Raw genomic sequence first — 7,483 nt, forward strand, 5'->3', positions numbered from 1 at the left:
GGTAGCACGATCAATGTTCGAATGATGATTCAATAAGCAATAGACTAGAATGGAACTGTAGACCAATAACTTCAAAGCAATAGGGTTGCTAGAAGTTTAGAATTTACACATCATAGACCATTTGTCGGTATTCCGGTTAGAATTAACATGGAGGCCAAGAAATGAACACAAAAGGCGAGAGATATTACTATATCAAGAATTCTCAAGAGGTGGTAAAATTGCCACGACATTCTTGACATAAAAGGTGGTAATATTCCAAGGTAAAGAAGAACAAATGCTGGATAGCAAGGATCTCAAGGTATAACACAAAACACGAATAAGTTTGTGTTGAACGGAAGGCAATAAAGTGGTCGGTGATAACACAAACCATTGAGGGGCGAGGATGGTATTTCTCATCAAGAATTCGATATATATCTTGGAAGAGCTCGGGATGTTGATGATGACCACGACACATTTGTCGAGAGATTTCATGAAGATGTAGTCGGTTGGCGATGACATCAAGTCAAATGATGATGCAGCGGAAGTCAATAATACTTGAAGAAGAACTCATAAGAAGTTATGCAGTTCCGTGATAATCTCGAGATACCAGAGGGGGTAATACTTGATGACAGATCAAAGTAGAGGTTGGACTGGGGTATTGCTCTACAGAAGACAAGCGCTTAAACTTGCACGCGAAACGGTATTTAAAGGAGAACATGGTTGGAACCACGATTGAAAAAGGTCAGATCCCAGATATAAGATGAACTTATACCAAAGGAATAATTTAATCTAAGAGAAGCTTTAACGATAAGATCCACATCGTGTCCATGGGCATGAACACAAAGTTCAAGGTCGACTCCCACTTCTCCAATGCATAACCTTTCATTCACTTCTCACTTTCGAAGAAGTTGTAGTGTTGAAATTTCATCTGGCAAAATACCAGAAGTGTATGACTCGTGAAAACTTTCGAGTTCACACGGTTTTAGAGAAGGTTGTATAGGTTCAACCCATCGGGGTTTCTTAGAAACATATACCACAAGTTTCAAGAGTAAATATCACAAGCTCGAAAGTAGAGCATGGTTAGCAAAACAGAGGATACAATTTACCAAAGGTATCACATACCCATGGAGAGGCTCACAAGGTTATTGAATAGGAAGGACACTGCCGGATAATAATCCAACAAGGGGTCCTATGGTCTACAATGGAGCTGATGCGAGTATCAGTACTCTATCTGAGGAAGATGGAATGAAAGGGCATCAGATTATCATTTCCAAATCAAGGGATCAAAAGCCAACGCTCTCATTAAGAATGGATCAGTCGAATAGACTTAGGGGTACAATCGACGACAATTTGATTGGTCGATAACCAGCTCATGTTTAAAATGACGTGTGAGCCGGAAGGATGAATCATTGGATCTGATTGAGGATGGCAAGCATTCACAACATTTTGAATCAACGGACTCAAAATGATAATGACAAGGGATGCCAATAAAATTATAGACTTATGGGATTAACCATAATGCAAGCAAGTAAGAACTTCAAGAGTAATAGGCTACTCAGGATTTTCGGAAGTTCAAATAGTATTTTGAAGAATTTTGTGAAATACATGAACCAACTGGGGATGAGCAAATATCCGGTGAGTGCTAGAAATTACCCATAGTGGTATTCATGTGGCAAAGAAATGCAAGGCAGTAGGCACAAAGTATTCTCAGAACAATAGAGAGAATTTTGAGGCATCTTGTAATAACAAGATCAATGAGGAATGATTATATGAATGGCACGTGTACGTGGTTATCCATAGAGGTTTATCGATAGAAGGGAATTGCAAAAGCAACACGCACAAGGTCTCGACAGAATGTCGGAGAGTATCTTCGAAATCTTCTAGTGCAGCCGGCGATCATCTGGACTGAAGGGGCTCTCCGGGAGAAAGTATTTTCGAGAACCTAAGTTAGATTTTTAGTAAATTCATTAAACCCGAATAGGAGAGAGTTCAGAGTCCCAGAGTAAGGATCGAGGAGTAAAAGAGTCTAATACCACCCAGATGGCGATGTGGGCCCGTAAGGCACACAGCCATGTTAGTAAAAGTTTTTATAATGTCTAGACTCAACTTCGGCCAAGGAGTGTGGAAGGGGGATTCCTACAGGCAGTCGGCTCTGATACCAACTTGTGACACCCCTGATTTAATTGTACACTAATCATACACGCAAACGTGTACGATCAAGATCAGGGACTCACGGGAAGATATAACAACACAACTCTACAAATAAAATAAGTCATACAAGCATCATATTACAAGCCAGGGGCCTCGAGGGCTCGAATACAAGAGCTCAATCATAGACGAGTCAGCGGAAGCAACAATGTCTGAGTACGGACATAAGTTAAACAAGTTTGCCTTAAGAAGGCTAGCACAAACTGGGATACAGATCGAAAGAGGCGCAGGCCTCCTGCCTGGGATCCTCCTAAACTACTCCTGGTCGCCGTCAGCGGGCTGCACGTAGTAGTAGGCACCTCCCGAGTAGTAGTAGTCATCGTCGAAGGTGGCGTCTGGCTCCTGGGCTCCAACATCTGGTTGCGACAACCAGGTAGAAGGGATAGGAGGAAAAGAGGGAGAAAGCAACCGTGAGTACTCATCCAAAGTACTCGCAAGCAAGGAGCTACACTACATATGTATGCATTGGTATCAACTGGAATAAGGCTATTATATGTGGACTGAACTGTAGAAAGCCGGGATAAGGGGGGATAGCTAGTCCTTTCAAAGACTACGCTTCTGGCAGCCTCCGTCTTGCAGCATGTAGAAGAGAGTAGACTGAAGACCTCCAAGTAGCATCGTATAGCATAATCCTAACCGATGATCCTCCCCTCGTCGCCCTGTGAGAGAGCGATCACCGGTTGTATCTGGCACTTGGAAGGCTGTGTTTTATTAAGTATCCGGTTCAAGTTGTCATAAGGTCAAGGTACAACTCCAAGTCATCCTGTTACCGAAGATCACGGCTATTCGAATAGATTAACTTCCCTGCAGGGGTGCACCACATAACCCAACACGCTCGATCCCATTTGGCCGGACACACTTTCCTGGGTCATGCCCGGCCTCGTAAGATCAACACGTCGCAGCCCTACCTAGGCACAACAGAGAGGTCAGCACGCCGGTCTAAATCCTATGGCGGAGGGGTCTGGGCCCATCGCCCTTTGCACACCTGCGCGTTGCGAACGCGGCTGGAAGCAGAACTAGCCCCCTTAATACAAGAGCAGGCTTACGGTCCAATCCGGCGCGCGCCACTCAGTCGCTGATGTCACAAAGGCTTCGACTGATACCACGATGTCGAGTGCCCATAACTGTCCCCGCGTAGATGGTTAGTGCGTATAGGCCAGTAGCCAGACTCAGATCAAATGCCAAGATCTCGTTAAACGTGTTAAGTATCCGCGAACACCGACCAGGGCCAGACCCACCTCTCTCCTAGGTGGTCTCAACCTGCCCTGTCGCTCCGCCACAAAGTAATAGTCGGGGGCCGTCGGGAACCCAGGCCCACCTCTACCGAGATGGAGCCACCTGCCCCTTCAGCCCCCAACTCCGAACAGTACCACAGGTAATGTAACTGTGTAAAGTATATAGTATATGCCCGTGATCACCTCCCGAAGTGATCACGGCCCAGTAGTATAGCATGGCAGACGGACAAGAGTGTAGGGCCACTGATGGAACACTAGCATCCTATACTAAGCAGTAGGATAGCAGGTAATGGTAACAACAGTAGTAGCAAGGACAGGCTATGCATCAGGATAGGAGTAACGGAAAGCAATAACATGCTACACTACTCTAATGCAAGCAGTATAGAGAAGAGTAGGCGATATCTGGTGATCAAAGGGGGGGCTTGCCTGGTTGCTCTGGCAAGAGAGAGGGGTCGTCAACACCGTAGTCGTACTGGGTAGCAGCGGCGTCGGTCTCGGTGTCTAGCGAGAGAAGAGGGGGAAGAAACAATAAATATAATGCAAACAAATGCATGACGATGCATGACATGACAAAGCGTGATGCTAGGTGTGCCCTAACGCGGTCGAGGTGGTACCGGTGAAGGGGAAAACATCCGGGAAAGTATCCCCGGTGTTTCTCGTTTTCGGGCAGAGGAGCCGGAGGGGGAAGGTTGCGTGTTTGCTATGATAGGGATGCGTGGCGGACGAACGGGCTGCGTTTTCGGGTTCGTCTCGTCGTTCTGAGCAACTTTCATGTACAAAGTTTTCCCATCCGAGCTACGGTTTATTTTATATAAATTTTAAAAGATTTAAATCATTTTTAGAATTTATTTAATTAATTTAATCAACATTATCCAGAATAGTGCTTGCTGACGTCAGCATGATGACAGCATGAGGTCAGCAGTTGACCTAGTCAACCTGACAGGTGGGTCCCGTTCGTCATTGACACATTTAATTAACAGGTTAATTAAACAGGGTCAATTAGTTTAATTAGTGGTTAGGTTAATCTAATCAGGATTAAATAGTTTAATTAATTCTTTAATTAATTAATTAAGTTTAATTAAGTCAATTAATTAATTAATTAATTTTATTTATTTATTTTTTTAATTAATTTTTTTTGTTAAAACGTTCTGGGCACGGGGCCCATCTGTCATAGGCCCCATGGGCCAATCGGGCAAACGGGCGTGCGGGCGCACAAGTGTGGTGCCCGTGCCCGAGTCCAACCACGGGCGCGGCCGCGGAGTGGCCGGCCGGCCGGTGCTGCGCCCTGCAGCGGCGAGCCGAGGCGGTGGCCAGACGTGGGAGGACGGCGCGTGTGCGCGGCGAACGGCGGGGAGAGCGGCCGCGGGGGTGGGCGCGGCCTGGCGCCGGCACGGGCGCCGGAGGTGGAGCAAGGGCGACTCAGGGGGCGACGGAAGAGGGACGGGCGCTGGGGCGCGTAGGGAGGCGGCGGTGGCCGGAGCGCGCGGCAAGGCGAGGTCAGCGGCAAGCGGGCGCGGCAGCAGCGCAGCAGCATACGCGCGCGGGGGAGGCGATGCGCCATCGGCGATGGTCAAGCACGGCCCGCAGGGGGCCGCGGCGGGCGCGGCACGTGTGTGCACGGGTGGCGGCCAGAGCATGACCGGCGCAGGGAAGGGGGCAGTAGGTGCGGGCGACCAAGCGCGTGTGCGGCGGAGCGGGGCAGAGGAGGAGGAGCAGCGCTCACGGTGGGGTTGTAGGGGTTCGGGGGCAGCGTGCTCGTGGAGGAAGGCAAGGACGCGACGACGACGACGGTGGGCGGCTCCGACGAAGCGGTAGGGGCTCGAGGCGGCGACGGTATGACGCTGGCGGCGTTCACGGGGGTCAGCTCAGAGGCGGGGTAGGGCGTCGTGATGAGGGGGCGGAGGGGTGAGGAGGCAACGACGATCAGGGGCGGCGGCGTTGATGTCGAGCGGCGGGGCGGCGTCGACCGGAACCGGGCGCGGGCGCGATGCCGATCCAGGAGGGGATTGGGGGAGTGGGTGGGGGGAGTGGGGATCGTGGGTAGGTTAGGGTTACAGGGGGAGTGGATAAGGAGGGGGTAGTGGGCCGGCCGGCTGGGCCTGGAGGGCGAATGGGCCAGCCCGCTGGGTCTGCTGGCCCGAGGGGTCTTCCTCTCTCCTTTCTTCCAATTTTAGTTTTAGTTTTTCTGTTTTGTTTTTATCTATTTGCATTTCTATTTTAAAACATTTTAAATTATTTGGACATTTTATAAAATGTGTTTGCTGCACCATAATTACCTTTGTAATATTTGGCAACCACCGAACATTTTTGTTTCAATTTTTGAAAACTTTTATTGTCGACATTAATTTTATATTTGAATTTGACGTGGTTTGAACTAACGGAGTTTAGCAACTGTAATCGAGGTGACGTGGCATCATTAGTAGAAAGTTACTTTAGCTTAATTATCCGGGCGTCACATCAAAGAAGGATAAGAGGAACATAGGTAAAGTCGTGAGCACCGAGTTAATAAGGATCAACCGTCCTCCATACGACATGAGTTTTCCTTCCCAGGAACTCAGTTTCTTCTCAAACCGATCCTCTATGCACTTCCACTCGCTGTTTGTTAGCTTACGATGGTGAATGGGAATACCTAGATACGTAAAAGGTAGAGCCCCAACTTCACAACCAAACAATTGTCTATATGCCTCTTGTTCATCTTTGGCTCTACCAAAGCAGAACAGCTCGCTTTTATGGAAATTAATCTTAAGCCCCGTCAATTGTTCAAATAAGCATAACACTAACTTCATGTTTCTCGCTTTGGCCAAATCGTGTTCCATAAAGATGATAGTATCATCAGCGTACTGCAGGATGGACACACCACCATCTACCAAATGAGGCACCAAGCCACCCACCTGACCGGCCTCTTTTGCCCTTCCTATCAGGATCGCCAACATGTCCACCACAATATTGAATAATATTGGAGACATAGGATCACCTTGTCTCAATCCCTTATGCGTTTGGAAATAATGACCTATATCATCATTCACTTTGATTCTAATACTCCCTTTTTGCGTGAATGCTTCCACCTGGCGTCGCCAAGCTTCATCAAAGCCCTTCATGCGCAAGGCCTGTTGAAGGAACGGCCATTTGACTTTATCATATGCCTTCTCGAAATCCACTTTAAAAATAACCCCATCAAGTTTTTTCGTGTGGATCTCATGGAGCGTTTCATGAAGGACCACAACCCCTTCCAGGATGTTCCTGTCCGGCGTGAAAGCCGTTTGAGTAGGCTGTATCACGGCGTGCGCAATCTGTGTTAGCCTATTCGTCCCAACCTTGGTAAAATTTTTGAAACTGACATTCAGAAGGCATATAGGCCGAAATTGCTCGATTCTCACGGCCTCTGTTTTCTTAGGAAGCAGGGTTATTGTTCCAAAATTAAGCTGGAAAAGCTGCAAATGTCCCGAGAACAAATCATGGAACATCGACAACAGGTCCCCTTTAATAATATGCCAGCATTTCTTATAAAACTCAGCCGGGAAACCATCCGGACCGGGTGCCTTATTATTTTTCATCTGGGAAACGGCCTCGAAAACCTCCTTTTCTGAAAAAGGGTCGGTTAATATATCGTTCTCCACCGCAGTGAGTTGAGGTACATCTTCGATTCTAGACTCATCCAGAGACACATAGTTCTCCTCTGGTGGTCCGAACAATCGTTTGTAGTATTCGGTAATGTAAAGCTTCAAATTATCCTGCCCGATAATCGTACCCTCATCTTGTTCTAGCTGGAAGATTCTCTTCTTCCTATGTTTGCCATTTGCAATCATATGGAAGAATTGAGTGTTTGCGTCCCCCTCGACCACTCTTCGAACCTTGGCCCGCTGAGCCCACTTTAGCTCTTCTTCCCGAAGTAGTTCTTTCAACCTCTTCTCAGCGTCAAGCTTAGTATGAAGCTCGGTGGCTGGCAACACCGTGGTTTCTGCTTTTACATCTAAGGACTGAATGAGGGCAAGGAGCCGTTCCTTTTCAACCCTATATATCCCACTTAAATGTTTAGCCCATCCACGTAGGAAACTTCTCAG

Source organism: Triticum urartu, chromosome 7A (genome assembly GCF_056163025.1).
Source record: "Triticum urartu cultivar PI428250 chromosome 7A, HENAU_Tu73, whole genome shotgun sequence".
Taxonomy (NCBI): Eukaryota; Viridiplantae; Streptophyta; class Magnoliopsida; order Poales; family Poaceae; genus Triticum; species Triticum urartu.